Here is a 16,995-nt window from a genome sequence, read left to right as displayed (position 1 = left end):
GCCCATCAAGTTGTAGGACAATCCAAACATACTGGGTACTTGAATGGAATTGTTTTTGAAGGATAAAAGGCATAAACTTTACCCAATGACAGCATGTTTAGTTGAGGTTACTCTTTGAGGCTTTACTCCAAGGGTCTTTGGAGTATCATAAAAAACTTTCTTTTGGCCGTCAACTTGAGGCGAGTTGTTTTGTTATAGTTTCTTCAATATATATATATATATATATATATATATATATATATATATATATATATATATATATATATATATATATATATATATATATAATAAAAGAATGCATTTTAGCCACACGGCATCTCCAAACTTCATAATTTTTCAAAGTTAAATTCCTAATATACCCCTGGTACAAATCGGCGTTTGAATTTATGCAATCCAATTCTATTGCTTCAAAATTCTGTAATTCTGTAATCATCCATTGATTTTAATCCCGTTAAATGAGCAACAGTTATCCGCAAATCGCAAGATATGAGGAAGAAAATCGTTTCCAAATATATTCCTCACTTGTATCTTTTATGCAATTGCAACTCAAAAAGGAGCAACAGCCAACGTTTCGCTTCGCTATTGCTATTCTCAAACTTGTGATCGCTAATCAACAAGCTGCCATCCTTTGTGAAATCAAACCCACATCAGAGGTTTTGTGTTCAAGGATCGTTTTCATCTGTGTTTTATATGACTCTTGTCTTGCTCAAATGATTTGTATCTCCTCCTCTCTATCTTTCTTTTAATTCACCGAGTTTCTTATATACATCCTCATGCTCCCCATATCTGGCTTATTAGAGAAACAAGTCATACAAGAAAAATAGGGCTGATTAAAATGTGTTTTTGTGACGTTTCAGGAACAAGAAAAGGATACACAAAAATCTCTCATTTTGACATCGATTCAGAAATCTCTCCTATTGACATCGATGCAGAACTTACTCTACAGTAACTCTCATAACTTATTTACTTTAGATTTTTTAAAATTAACTTCCGTCTTTGAGGTGTAGATGTATATAAGCCTCAATTTGGCAATGATATATGGCTGCAACACTACGACAACCATGGTAGTTTTAGTAGTAATTTACAACATAATCATAATCAGATTTGTACTAAAAACTTTTAGTCGACATTAATACATAAAAGTTTGACTCCTTTTTCTTTTTTGGTTATGTGAGTGTAATAATACGTATGATTTATCTGCCTTATAATCATCAATAGATTTATTTAAAATTTATCTTTTTTATGAACTAACTTATTGAAGTCTTAAATTCTATATAAAAAGCCAGTACAATGTGTTGTAAGCATGCTTTTTCAAGCTAGGTATGATAAATTTGGTTCAAATTATCAAATATGATTACTTCTTTCAGTGTAATTAACGCCTTCCTCATTCCAAAGTCTCATTATGATCCTATTAGAAAGATGTTTTGCAAGTAAGTCTTTTACTTGGGTATGTAGTGCTTTGGTCGTTATCATGTCAGAATATTAGTGAACAGATTTTGTAAGTTATTATTATTATTTTGAACAACAATAGATTTTTTAAGTATGATATCCTAAGAAGAAAAAAAAGTCAAAGTATTGATCTAATAAGAAAATTTTAAAATACATTGCTATGATAGGGTAGATTTATGGTTTCGGTTTCATCTCAAAGGAAGATGAGGCTTACTACATCAGACCTCATTCGTGTTTCTTATTTAATTTTGTATAAATGATAGCTCGTGTTGACATTATCTACCCAACTAATTTAATTTTTAGTTTTTCTTTGTTGCAATATAAAATTTTCAACTTCTAATGAACATCTAAGGCATATACTGGCTACGTCTGAAGAAGTGCTATATTGATTATTTCCCAGGTAACTGCTCAAAATTTAAGGCACACTCTGTAATGGGTTGAGGTCATGAGGAACTTTATTTAAACAACCAGGTTGCAGGTTGCAGTATGATTTTTACAATTTGCTAAAGGAGTTGGTAATAACATGATTTTATTTCAATATGGTAAATTAGTTTCATCAAAAAAAAATATCACAAACCATACTAACCAGATACTCCTGCAATTCAGATTTGTAATCATTGTTTCATTTTTTTTGTTGGACATTCAGAAAATTAATAGTTTTTGACAGTTATTTCAATGTGATTTTCGTCTAAGTTTCAATCACATTTTGGTTTCAAAATCTCAACAGGTTATATGTAAATCGGATGATAGATGATCTAGATACTAATATGGTCAGCTACATCAGAAAGGACTTTTTTACCTTGATGCTGTTGGAAAACCTTTTTTTCTATGAAGTTGACAAATTTACCCTTAGGTTGGACCTTCTGTGATCCTCTCTTTGGTTTGTCATTGTTTTTAGGAAATGACATCTTTTGCCTTGGTGCTATATGTCACACCCCCAGACCGAAACAAAGGAAACGTTCGGGGGTGGAGGACGTCATGTATAGTATCATAACCATTGCATCATAGTAATCAAAGTAAACACAACCATTACATTGAATATATAAAAAAAAGTATTTACATTTGTTTGATTTGCGTTCATATACATAAAAAATATAACAAAATATAAAGACGTGACTCTATATGCTTTGTCTTCTCAAAATCCTATTGAGGTACCTGTCTACTGATTTCCTGAGAATACAAGCAGTTTTGAAAGAGTATCAACATTAAGCTGGTGAGTTCATAAGCATGTTTTTGTGATGAAAACATGTTAATGAATCAGTGAAAATGTTTATATGTTTCCAAGAAAATCCAATATTTTCTAATGTATGAGTTTGTTACCGTGATCTACAAGTACGAAAACCTTTGCTATCACCAGTATGTATAGAATGTTTTGTTGGAAAAACCCTGGTTACTACCAGTATGTATAGTAGTTTCATTAATTAAAATAAAACTAATTGAAGTTATTACCATTCATACATTAATCGTATTATTTAGTACCAAATTTATGAGTTGTTATAACTATACTTGACCATTGAATTACCTGAACGACGTTTTTCAGGTGTCAGAATCGAAATGACTTTGTCACCCAGGCCTGCCGGCCTAACTGTAGCTAACAGTTATGGTGTGAGATTGTCAATATCGTATAGATCTATACACAAACTCGCGTTCCCCCGCAAAGGGACTATGTTTATAATCTCAGGACTTTTGTTAGTACTTAAGTAAGTACGCGAAGACTGCTCACTCATAAAATGATATACATACGATTAAGTGTAGAATAAAATGAATCCATTGAATTTAACTTGCTGTCTATATGTCTCATAAACTATACTCGTTATAGCTTATATGTTTGATCGCATTGAATCTATGTTTTATACATTGATAAGATAATTGTTCCATAAACTATACCTATTATAGTTTATATGTTTGTTAATGTATTCTATTCATGTTTTATACTCAAAACTCAATGATTATGTTGAAAACTTCCCTTATGCTCAGCATTTTACAAAAGGGATAAAATATCTAAATATTTTATAAAAGTATGGAAACCGTATGTTTGTGTCAATTGAATCAGTTTTAAGTGTATTGAAAGCCTTTTATATATTTTCACAAGATCATTTATATTTGGCTTGTATTCCCCCTGAAAACGTTAAAACGGTAAAGGTATTGGGGTATGAACTCACCTGACTCTGAGTGACTTGGATGAATGACAACGATAAGATGCTTGGTACGCTAAGTGAAGTCCCGAGCACAATAAGGTCCTATTAATCACATGTTAACATGTATAAGCCTATAATTAGTGTCTATAATCACTAACAATCATAAGCAACAACCTTAGGATGTAGGGAACACTTATAATGAAGTGTTAGAACCAAAAATGAGGGACAAAAAGGAGTTCATGGCCAACCACCATGGGTTCACGACCCAAGATGTGTTCACGGCCCATGAACACATGAAGGGTTCACGGCCCACTCATGAACACTTGAAGGGTTTATGGCCCATCTTATGAACGGTTCACGGCCCTATGAAGGGTTCACACCGTGAACTCTTGAAGATCATAAAGATGGTGATGAAAGTGATGAATCAATGGATGAATATGAAGCACTTTACATGAATAAGATGAATAACAAGTGAAAAGGGGAGGATCACTTACGTTTGTGGGGTGGAAAGAGGGTTTTGTTGGATGAGTCTTGAGGAGTTTTCAGCCAAGGAGGGAAGAAATGAGAAATAAATGAAGGAATATATATATATATATATATATATATATATATATATATATATATATATATATATATATATATATATATATATATATATATATATATATATATATGGAGAGGGGTTCACGGCCAAGCATGGGTTCATGGCCGTGAACCTAGTTTGCGGCCGTGAACACCCTGTGATGAGTTTTCTGGTTCGATTGCATTCATCTAATCCCAAGCTAACACTTCTCAACATTCAATCCTTAAGTGTATTAGGTTCAGAGACTCTCAAACTAACCCTAAACACAGAAAAACGATGGTTGAAACATGCCTAACTTTTATTGATTGCATTAACTTACAGATAGAGATTTCGGGTTGTCACATCATCCCCACGATAAAGGGAATTTCTTCCCGAAATTCAAACGTAGAATATAATTACGGACTCGGAAAAAGATGCGGGTACTTCTGTTTCATTTGATCCTCGCGCTCCCAAGTGAATTCAGGTCCCCGTTTGGCATTCCAGCGGACCTTCACTATCAGGATACAGCTCTGTTTCGTTTGCTTGACTTCCATGTCCATAATCTCTATGGGTTCTTCCACAAAGCGTAAGTTCTCATTTAGTTCGATCTCGTCGAGAGGTATCACAAGTGTCTCATCGGACAGACACTTCGTTAGGTTTGACACATGAAATGTAGGGTGGACGTTGCTAAGTTCTTGTGGTAGATGGAGTTTGTAAGCTACAGGGCCAATTCTAGCGAGAATCTAGAATGGCCCAATGTATCTCGGATTCAGCTTTCCACGCTTCCCAAAGCGTATTACACCCTTCTAGGGTGAGACCTTCAACATGACATGGTCACCAACCTAGAACTCCAAGGGTTTTCGTCGTCTGTCAGCGTAGCTCTTTTGTCTATCCCTGGAGGCTTTTAGTCGGGCCTGTGAGAGTGCTGTAGGGGACTTGACCCTTAGCTAGCTGCATGTCACCCACCTCAGCCCAACACAGAGGGGATCTGCACTTACGGCCATAAAGGGCTTCAAACGGCCCAACCTTGATACTCGTATGATAGTTGTTGTTATAGGAGAACTCAACCAAGGGCAAATGTTTGTCCCACGACTTACCAAAGTCTATAACACATGCTCTTATCATGTCTTCCAATGTCTAAATGGTCCTTTCACTTTGCCCATCGGTTTGCGGATGGTAAATTGTGCTCATATCCAACTTAGTTCCAAGAGCCTTCTGCAGTGACTGCCAAAATCTCAAGGTAAATCTGCTATCCCGATCGGAGATAATGGACACAGGCACACCATGTAGACGGACTATCTCTTGAATGTATATTCGTGTAAGTCTCTCCATCTTGAAGGTTTCTTTGATTAGCAGGAAGTGGGCGGATTTAGTCAATCGATCGACAATTACCCAGATGATATCGTACCCACTCGGAGATTTGGGCAACTTAGTGATAAAATCCATCGCAATCCTTTCCCACTTCCACTCAGGTATTGTTGGCTGCTGAAGTAGACCTAAGGGCTTTTGATATTCCACCTTCACTTTGGCGCAAGTCAGGCACTTGCCCACGAAGGTAGTGATCTCTGCTTTCATGTTTGGCCACCAATAGATCTTTTTGAGATTCAGGTATATCTTATCTGAACCTGGATGAATGGAGTATCTAGTCTTGTGAGCTTCGTTCATGACAACCTCCCTTTACACGTCGAACTTTGGGGTCCAGATCCGGTTCATGAAATAGTAGACTCCATCTCCTTTGATCTCCAAGTTCTTTTCCATTCCCCTCGAGGCTTCATCTGACATGTTCTCTGGTTTTAAGGATTCCAGCTGAGCCTCTATGATTTGAGCGGACGGATGGGAATGGATGGTCATTGTCAGTTCCTTCACTCTACGCCCTGAATACTCTTTCCGGATGAGGGCATCCGCTACCACATTGGCCTTTCTGGGACGATAGCGTATTTCACACTCGTAATCACTGAGTAACTCTACCCATCGTCGTTGCCTCATGTTCAACTCTTTCTGATCGAAGATATGATGTAGGCTCTTATGGTCGGTGAAGACAGTACACTTGGTTCCGTAAAGATAATGTCTCCATATTTTTAACGCGAAGACCACTGCTCCCAACTCCAGGTCGTGAGTTGTATAATTGACTTCATGTGCTTTCAACTGTCTCGAGGCATAGGCAATAACCTTTCCTCGTTGCATGAGCACACAGCCTAGGCCCTGATTGGATGCATCGCAGTAGACAACGAAGTCCTCCGTCCCTTCTGGCAGGGATAAGATAGGTGCGCTGCATAAGGCCTGCTTCAATGTTTGGAACGCAGTGTCTTGCTTTTCTCCCCAACTAAAGGTTACACCTTTCTGATTCAGGGTGGTTAAAGGCTTAGCAATTCTGGAGAAACTCTGGATAAATCTACGATAATAGCCAGCGAGACCCAAGAATTGACGGAGTTCTGTGGGTGTCTTCGGTGCTGACCAATTCTCAATCGCTTTGATTTTGGAAGGGTTCACCTGTATTCCTTCTTCGCTAACCACGTGACTGAGGAAAGTTACTTTTCTAATCCAGAATTCGCACTTTGAGAATTTTGCATAAAGTTTCTCCGCCCTTAGGGTTTCTAGCACTAGCCTCAAGTGCTTTCTATGATCTTCCTCACTCCGAGAGTAGACAAGTATATCATCAATAAATACTATCACGAACTTATCTAGGAAAGGGCGACACACCCGGTTCATCAGATCTATGAATACCGCGGGTGCGTTGGTTAGACCAAAGGGCATCACTACAAACTCATAGTGACCATATCGACTTTGAAATGCTGTCTTAGGAACATCACCTTCATAGACTCGTAACTGATGGTACCCTGACGTTAGGTCTATCTCAGAGAAATAACTGGCTCCTTGAAGTTGGTCGAAGAGGTCGTCGATTCTGGGTAAGGGGTAACGGTTTTTGATGGTAAGCTTGTTCAGTTCACGATAATCTATGCACATCCGAAAGGATCTGTCCTTATTTTTCATGAAATGAATCGGGGCTCCCCAAGGTAAGGAACTTGGTCTGATGAATCCCTTGTTGAGCAGCTCGTTGAGCTGGCTGGATAACTCTTGAATTTCTGCCGGCACTAGACGATAAGGGGATTTGGCTACGGGGTAGCTCCGGGGATTAAGTCGACTCGGAAATCGACTTGGCATTCAGGAGGAATTCCGGGAAGATCTTTGGGGAAAACATCAGGAAAGTTGCAGACTTTGGGGATGCTCTCAAGGTCTTTAACTTCCTGCCTCTCATCGACGACATGGGCTAGGAATGCATGGCACTCCTTTCGCTTATATTTATGGGCTTTGATGCATGAAATGATACGAAGGTTTGATCTAAGTTTATCACCACAGATAATGAGGGCTTCGCCGGATGGAAGATTGAGACGAATCGCTTTTCATAACAAAGGATATCAGCACGATTGGGGATCAACCAATCCATGCCAATGATGACATCAAAGCTTTTTATGGAGACTGGCATGAGGTCGATTGGAAAAGAATGGTCGTTTAGGGTAAGGGTACAGCCTATGAATACGTCGTTAGTGTTCTCTTTCTTTCCGTTAGCCATATCGACGGTGAATGTTTCGGTTAAAGGTTGGGATTTATGCTTGAGTAGATGTTTAAACTCATGAGAATCAAAACTCCTCTCCGCACAAGAATCGAAAAGAATACATGCATAAGAGTTGTCGAGGAGGAACGTACCCGTAACAACGATGGGATCAGCAACTGCCTCCTCCTGGCCTATCGCTAGCACTATCCATGTGTTACCAGCTATTGTTGCATTGGGACAATTCCTTTTGAAGTGCTTGATTTCCCCACAGCCATAACAGGCTTGACCAACGCCCGCTCCAGTAAACTGATTGGTCGGTTGGGCTGGTGTCTTGCAAAATCGAGTCGTGTGCCCCTTTCTGCCACATTTGTCGCACTGCATCTCTCTACAAACTCCCAAATGTTGGAAGTTGCATTTGTTGCACAAGGGGAGGTTTCCATCATAACGACTGGGAGTTGTTGGAGTAGTGGGAACAACAACAGGAATGGTAGCGGCATGAACTGCCACTACATGTTGTTTTTTGGACGGCTCATGCGAAGACTGGCCTTTATGCTTGTTCCATAACTTTTTCTTCCCACCACTCTCCTTTGGTGGTTCGGGAACGGCTGCTACCCCATCAAGATTGACCCCGTGATCTATAAGAGTTTGCGCTAAACACTTGGCTCTGTCGAAAGTGGAAGGTTTAGCCGCCAAGACATTTCCTTGAGTTGGGGGTGTCAGTCCCTAAATGTACCTCTCTATTTTCTTGTTTTCCGGGGTGATCATCCCCGGACAGAGAAGAGCTAGATCGCATAATCTAGTTGTATAGGTCGCAATGTCGGAACCCTTCATCTTCAGGTTCCAAAGCTAGTGTTCCAACTTCTGCATTTCTCCTCTTGGGCAGTACTCAGCAAGCATGAGTTCCTTTAAGCTCTACCAACCCATGTCATTTGCTACTGGAAGAGTTAGGGATTTGACCCGGCCATTCCACCAAGTCAATGCTCTATCAGTGAAGGTGCAAGCGACAAACTTCACCTTGTTTGCCTCAGAACATACATAAATCTCGAAAATTGATTCGATCTTCTCAAACCATAGGGTTAGGGCAATGACTCCCCCATTACCGTCGAAAGATTTGGGCTTTGCATTCATGAAATTTTTATAAGAACACTCCTTCGAGTGTCCCTAACTGCTGTCAAGATTTTGGTGATAGGTACCACTTCCTGACCCGCAAGGGCCACCAGGATTTATCTACGCCATCGCGGCAGCCACAACGGCTGTAACTGCCACCTGAAACATGGCAGGATCGAACTAAGGAGGTGGCGGCGGCGGAGGATCGTTGTTCTTCTTGTTGGATCTCTTTCTGGGATGCATCTTTTCTCTAAAAATATACAAGGGGAAAATAACAATAAGCCTCCTATACGATCATGAATCGAATATTTTCGAGTAAGATATATCTTAATCCTACAACGATAGTAGACACCTATAATGATAGTTAGTAACATAAACAAGGAATTGCAAGTCTTTCATTTGTGAGTGTAACGACGTAAATTTTTCAAACAATTTTTCATTTTCCAACATAATAAAAACATATATAATATTCCCAGAATCTCATCATCAAATGTCATCATAATCAAACAAATCCCAAAATCTCAAAACATAATCCTCTGCTAGTGTGTACAAATCATGCCGGCGCCTTCCCGCGATCCTCACTGGTACCTGAAACACATAACACATAACACAGTAAGCATAAAAGCTTAGTGAGTTCCCCAAAATACCACATACAACACATAAGCCACTCGAGGCTATAACTCGGTATGACCCTCCGGTCAATGTGTCTCAGCGGGACCCTCCAGTCTGGTCTAGCTCATTGGACCCTCTGGTCCGGTCTAAATCGTTGGACCCTCCGGTCCGGTCTGATCGAGGACCCTCTGGCCTCATGAGTCGTTGGACCCTCCGGTCTGGTCTATATAATACATAGCATACATATAACACAAAGCACACAAATCTCAGACATACACGTACACATAAGACCCTCCGGTCTGCACATAGATACCACTCTTGGTAATGTATAGTGAAAAGACTCACCTCGGGTAATCTCGGAAAGTCTCGAACTCGAAATACTGATCTAGCCTCCGCTTAATCACACGAAATAATTATCTCTAATTAATGCGGCTCTCAAAGGCTAGACTAGTCCCTCCCTATATTCTCTCAGAAGGGAAAAGACCATTTTACCCCTCCAATGGTCCAATGTCCAAATGTTGACCAAACCCTAAAAGTCAACCTCAGTCAACGGTCCAACTTTAACCAGACTCGTCGAGTGCACTCGGGTGAATCGGCGAGTCCATGCGTGTCCTCTGAATCCTCCTAAGGCCTCACTCGACTCGTCGAGTCAACCTTTCTCCCGACGGGTTACCACTGAACACGAATCGTGGTGCAACACGATCCGACTCGACGAGTTTCTTCCATGAGAATGCTCAAACGACCTTCTGAGGTCAGATCTGTTTCTCTAACCCATAGATCTGGCCTTCTAACACTCAAAAGTTATGTAAAGGTCCAAACTTTATGCTCATGCAACACTCATATGGCTCTATATGATGATTTAGCCCTAATATGACAACCATGCTCTAAAACCCAAAAAGGAACTGCATAAAGCTGGATGTTTGGGGCTCTCTGGACCTCTCAAGGTCCAGATCTAAGGTCTATTTCACATTGGGACCTCTCATGCTCTTATTACAACTCAAGAAAAGGGTAAAGAAATCCTTGATTCAAGAAGCCTACACAATAAAGAAGAAAAGGGCCGAATTGCTACCTCAAAGTGAAGCCTCCTTGCTTGAAAGTCTCAGAACAACAAACTCCTTTGGTCCTTCTTGCTGGATCACTTTTCCTCCTAAGCAAAATCACAACAAATGGATCAAGATGGCTCTCTCTCTCACTACCCACACTCAAATATGCTAGGGTTCTTTCTTCTGGGAAGGTAGCCGCCACGGAAGGCTATAAATGCCTTTAAATAGGGCTCAGGCCCAAAGATTTAGGGTTTCTGCCAACAGTGCGGACTCGTCGAGTCGCCTCACCGACTCTTCGAGTCCGTTCATTAATCCGAGTCATCAATCGTGATCCTACTCGACGAGTCTAGGCGTCAACTCGTCGAGTCCCTCTTCTCAACTCAAAATAAATATTTAAATTATGATACCTGGAAATCCGGATGTTACAATTCTCCCCCACTAGAATCAGACTTCGCCCTCGAAGTCTTACTCTGCAAACAACTCTGGGTGCTGCTCCCGCATCTCTGACTCCAGCTCCCAAGTCAGCTCGGACTCTCTCCAATGTTGCCACTGGACCTGAACCAGGGGCACCTCCTTGTTCCTCAGAACCTTGATCTTCCGATCTAAGATCGCGATCGGCCTCTCAATGTAATTCAAACTCGCATCCACCTGGATATCCTCTAGCGGCACAACCACCATCTCATCGGCTTTACACTTCCTCAACTGGGATACATGGAAGGTATCATGGATCTGACTCAACTCCTCGGGTAGCTCCAGACGGTATGCTACCTTACCCACCCTCGCGGTCATCTTAAACGGACCAATGTATCGGGGCCCCAGCTTGCCCCTCTTCCTGAACCAGATCACTCCTTTCCAAGGAGATACCTTTAGGAGTACGAAATCTCCAACCTGGAACTCGAGCTCGGATCGTCGCCTATCCGCATAACTCTTCTGGCGGCTCTGGGCTGTCAGTAACCTCTGTCTGAATTCTTGTATCTGCTCAGTCGTCTTAAGCACTATCTCAGTGCTACCCATCACTCGTTGCCCTACCTCTCCCCAACAGATGGGCATCCGACACCTCCTCCCATATAAAAGCTCAAAGGGAGGCATACCAATACTCGAATGGTAGCTGTTGTTGTAAGAAAACTCAGCCAAAGCTAGGTATGTTTCCCAACTTCCACCGAAGTCCATAACACATGCCCGAAGCATGTACTCGAGTGTCTGAATCGTCCGCTCACTCTGCTCGTCCGTCTGTGGGTGGTAAGCAATACTGAAATGCAATCTCGTACCCAACTCCTCATGAAACTTCTTCCAGAACCTGGAAGTAAAACGTACATCTCGGTCTGACACAATCGAGATCGGTATCCCATGCCGCGACACCACCTCTCTCACATACATTTCTTCCAGCCTCTCCGTAGAAGAGCTCTCACTGATTGCAAGGAAGTGAGCACTCTTCGTTAGCCGGTCTACAATCACCCAAAATGCATCAACACCCCTTGCGGTCCTCTGCAATTTGGTGATAAAATCCATAGAAATTTGTTCCCACTTCCACTGGGGAACCTCTAGTGGTTGCAACTTGCCATGTGGACGCTGGTGCTCGGCCTTAACCCGGCGACATGTCAAGCGCCTCTCTACTACCCATGCAACATCCCTCTTCATACAGGGCCACCAATAGTCTATCTTCAGGTACAAATACATCTTTGTGGCCCCGGGATGGATCGAGAATCTCGATCTGTGCGCCTCCTCCATCAGAGTGCTACGTGCCCTGCCCGTATACGACACCCAAATCCGACCACGAAAAGTCATGAGCCCTCGGCTATCCATCACAAACTCGGACACCTGTCCAATCACCTGCTCCCTTTTACGGTTCTCCGGTCTCACAGCCTCTGCCTGGGCCTCTCGAACAGTGTCCAACACCGTCATCCTCATACATATCTCTCGAATCGGGGTACTCTCCGCCCTGCAGCTCAGGGCATCGGCTACCACATTGGCCTTGCCCGGGTGGTACATGATCTCACAGTCATAATCCTTTACCACATCCAACCATTTCCTCTGACGCATGTTCAGGTTGGGCTGATCCATCAGATACTTCAAACTCTTGTGGTCCGTGTATACAGTACACCGAACCCCATACAGATAATGGTGCCATATCTTGAGGGCGAACACCACTGCCCCCAACTCCAAATCATGGGTGGGATACCTCGTCTCATGAGGCTTCAGCTGCCTCGATGCGTATGCTATCACGTGCCCTTTCTGCTTAAGCACCGCACCCAACCCTGATATAGACGCATCCCAGTAAACCACAAAATCCTCCATTCCCTCCGGAAGGGCTAACACTGGGGCTTCGCATAGCCTTTGGCGAAGGGTCTCAAATGAGGTCTGCTGATCTGGACCCCAAGAAAAAGCAACGCCCTTCCGGGTCAATCTGGTGAGGGGAACGGAAATCTTGGAGAAATCCCGGATAAATCTCCGATAGTAGCCGGCCAACCCCAGAAAACTCCTGATCTCGGTGGGGGATGTCGGCACCTCCTAACTCATGACAGCCTCAATCTTGGCCGGATCGACCAATATCCCATTCTGATTAACGAGATGTCCCAGGAACTGGACCTCTCGTAGCCAGAAATCACACTTGGAGAATTTGGCATAAAGCCTCTCCGATCTCAACACTCCAAGGATCTCCCTCAGGTGCTCCTCATGATGCTCTCTGGTCCTCGAATAGACTAGAATGTCGTCGATGAACACAATCACTGATCGATCCAACATCGGCCTGCATACTCGGTTCATGAGGTCCATGAACGCTGCTAGTGCATTGGTGAGCCCAAAAGGCATCACCACGAACTCGTAATGCCCATAACGAGTTCTAAATACTGTCTTCTGGATATCCTCATCACACACCCTCATCTGGTGATATCCAGACCTCAAGTCTATCTTGGAAAACCAAGACGCACCCTGCAACTGATCGAATAGATCGTCGATCCTCGGCAATGGATAACGGTTCTTGACCGTTAATTTGTTCAACTCCCGGTAATCAATGCACATCCGGTGTGAACCATCCTTTTTCTTGACAAAAAGGATCGGCGCTCCCCACGGTGAGCTACTCGGTCGGATGAATCCCTTCCCCAGAAACTCCTGAAGCTGTGAGGATAACTCCTGCATCTCCGGTGGCGCAAGGCGATAGGGTGCCTTGGCAATAGTTTCTGCCCCCGGAACCAAATCGATGCGGAACTCCACTTGCCTCTCGGGAGGCACACCCGGTAACTCCTCGGGGAAAACATCCGGTAACTCTCGCACTATCGGTACCTTACTGACAGAACTCGGCCTCTCTGCGGCAACTCGTGTATCCATCACATAGGCTACAAACCCTCTACAACCCTGCTGTAGACTCTGTCTCGCTCTGGCAGCTGAACAAAATGCTGACCCCGACCGGGTGCCCTCTCCATACACCGTAAGTACTCCCCCACTAGGGTCTCGTATGGTCACCAACTGCCGCTCGCAGTCTATAACAGCTCCAAATCGGCTCAACCAGTCCATGCCCACGATGACACAGACATCACCCATCACAATCGGTACCAGGTCTATCGGGAATTCGACACCAGAAATCTCGAGCACACATCCTCGAATCACCTCAGCAGCATAAACCGCTCGCTCGTCAGCTATGGAAACTCGTAGAGGTCGACTCAACGCCTCTCGACGGGCACCGATGTGCTGACTAAATGCTATAGACACGAAAGATCGACTCGCACCAGAGTCAAACAACACCAAAGCAGGTACCGAACTCATAAGAAAAGTACCTATGCATACCTCAGTATAAGCACAATATCTCAAACTCAAAATAAATAAATAAAGAATACATACCAGCCACGACATCGGGCGCTGTGCGGACCTCCTCCGCTGTTAACTGAAAGGCTCTCCCGCGAGCCTTCGGTGCCTCGGCCTTCGCTGGCCGGACCTCGGTAGCTCTAGCAGCAGGTGTAGATCCCTGTGATGATCCCTGAAGTAGCTGTGGGCACTCGGCCTTCTGATGGCATGTCTGGTTGCAATGAAAGCAAACCGAAAATCCCTTAGGGAAATCCCTCGCGATATGCCCCTCCTTCCCACACTTGTAGCACACACCCACTCTGCACACCCCATCATGGCTCTTGCCGCACTTCCCGTAAGTGCGGCCCTTCGGATCTCCAGATATCGAATCAGCGGGCTTTGCCCGCTTGGCTGCCGGCTGAGACTGTACCGGCCGCCTATCCCTCCTCTAAGAATCGGACTCCTCTATGGCCTGAGTCTCTAGCTCAATCTCCCTCTTCCGGGCATTCGCCTGGAGCTCGGCAAATGTCCGGTATGTCGAGTTTGCCACGAACTCACGAATATCCCTCCTCAGTATGCTCAGATATCGGCTCATACGTGCCTGATCGGTAGACACGTGCTCAGGGCAAAACAATGCCCTCTCATGAAACATCCGTGTAATCACAGTCACGGACTCCGTCCCCTGCTTGAGGGATAAGAACTCCTGCGCCAATCGTTCCCTCTCCACCGGGGGAACATACTCATCTCGGAACATGGTGGTGAACCTCTCCCAGGTCACTGCTGTAATCTCTACAGGAGTGAAGTCTGCCGTAACAAACTTCCACCAGTCCTTCACTCCCAAGCGAAGCTGGTTCAGCGCAAACCGGACTCTCAGATGCTCTGGAAAATAACAGGTGTAGAAGCATCCCTCAATGTCAGAGATCCACCTCATCGCGGATATCAGATCCTGAGTCCCATCAAATTGTGGTGGCTTCCTGTTGTTGAACTCTTGGTACAGCAACGAGTCACCCCCCTGAGGCCTGGCAGCAGCAACGGCTGCGGTGGCTGCAGCAACAGCAGCCTCGGTAAGAGAAGCATATTGCTCGTCAAACGTCTCAATCAAAGTGGTCTTGATAGACCCAAACATCTCAGGAGTCTTAGCTCGAATGGCTGCTGCCACCTCCTCATGAATCAACCTGCAGATCTCCTCATCACTGGCTACAGCGGCAACGGCTGTGGTGGCTGCAGCAACAGCAGCCTCGGTAAGAGAAGCATATCGCTCGTCAAACGTCTCAATCAAAGTGGTCTTGATAGACCCAAACATCTCAGGAGTCTTAGCTCGAATGGCTGATGCCACCTCCTCATGAATCAACATGCGGATCTCCTCATCACTGGCACCACTGGTACCACTGCCTCCTAGGTTGTGGCACGTCCCAACCATGATGTCTCTAAAAATACAACACAAAAGAAATCAGAGATTCGCTCGAGTATACTCGCACTCGATACTCAACCATACTTGTTCCTTAGTACCCGAAGGATTCTTACTTGGACTGTTCACCAATCCGGTGTTTCCAGTAGTACGGGCCCTATACTACCTTCTTATGCATCGGTATTCACCCCAAGTCCTCCTCCTAGGATCCCAGATCACAAGTACTCCATATCTCACTAAGCTCAGGCTACCCTCCAGTAGACCACTCATAAGCTCCTCGCTGCTACCTACTCACTCTCGAAGTATCTTGTAGTTGCAGTAACTCCTAGGCTAAGGCATCACAAATCAGGACCACTCTAGTCCTAACTATGAATACATAGCCTACTCTAGCATGCATAGCATATCACATAATATCTCATAACACATAATGTAAGGGTATTTTGGGAAATCACCGTTCGGGCGCTAGCTGATTGTACACACTGCTCTGCTCTGCTTTTCTCAAACCCTTGTTACTCTTTTTAGAAAAATTGTTTCCTTTATGAAAATTTTCTCAAATCCTCAGTTTGAGTTCAGATACGCCCGAAGATGTATCCGAATCCCTCAAACCAAGGCTCTGATACCAACTTGTAACGACGTAAATTTTTCAAACAATTTTTCATTTTCCAACATAATAAAAACATATATAATATTCCCAGAATCTCATCATCAAATGTCATCAAAATAAAACATATCCCAAAATCTCAAAACATAATCCTCTGCCAGTGTGTACAAATCATGCCGATGCCTTCCCGCGATCCTCACTGGTACCTGAAACACATAACACATAACACGGTAAGCATAAAAGCTTAGTGAGTTCCCCAAAATACCACATACAACATATAGCCACTCGAAGCTATAACTCGGTATGACCCTCCGGTAAATGTGTCTCAGCGGGACCCTCCAGTCCCGTAGCTCGTTGGACCCTCCAGTCCGGTCTAGCTCGTTGGACCCTCTGGTCCGGTCTAAATCGTTGGACCCTCCGGTCCGGTCTGATCGAGGACCCTTTGGCCTCATGAGTCGTTGGACCCTCCGGTCCGGTCTATATAACACATAGCATACATATAACACAAAGCACACAAATCTCAGACATACACGTACACATAAGACCCTCCGGTCTGCACATATATACCACTCTTGGTAATGTATAGTGAGAAGACTCACCTCGGGTAATCTCGGAAAGTCTCGAACTCGAAATACTGATCTAGCCTCCGCCTAATCACACAAAATAATTATCTCTAATTAATGCGGCTCTCAAACGCTAGACTAGTCCCTCCCTATATTCTCTCAGAAGGGAAAAAGACCATTTT

At 43.7% G+C, this 16,995-nt stretch overlaps 1 long non-coding RNA gene across 1 annotated transcript; it reads left to right on the top strand.

Moving 5' to 3' along the window:
• Window positions 1-426: 426 nt before the first annotated feature.
• LOC145104803 (uncharacterized) lies at window positions 427-2,894 on the top strand. The gene is made up of 2 exons (XR_013707172.1): window positions 427-945; window positions 1,850-2,894. It is a non-coding gene; the product is annotated as an uncharacterized LOC145104803 (long non-coding RNA).
• Window positions 2,895-16,995: the final 14,101 nt, after the last annotated feature.

Source organism: Lactuca virosa, chromosome 4 (assembly GCF_052849685.1).
Source record: "Lactuca virosa cultivar CGN04683 chromosome 4, Lactuca_virosa_CGN04683_v6, whole genome shotgun sequence".
In the NCBI taxonomy this organism is placed as follows: domain Eukaryota; kingdom Viridiplantae; phylum Streptophyta; class Magnoliopsida; order Asterales; family Asteraceae; genus Lactuca; species Lactuca virosa.
The sequence above is the reverse complement of the archived record's forward strand: the minus strand, read 5'-3'. Positions and strand labels throughout refer to the sequence as shown.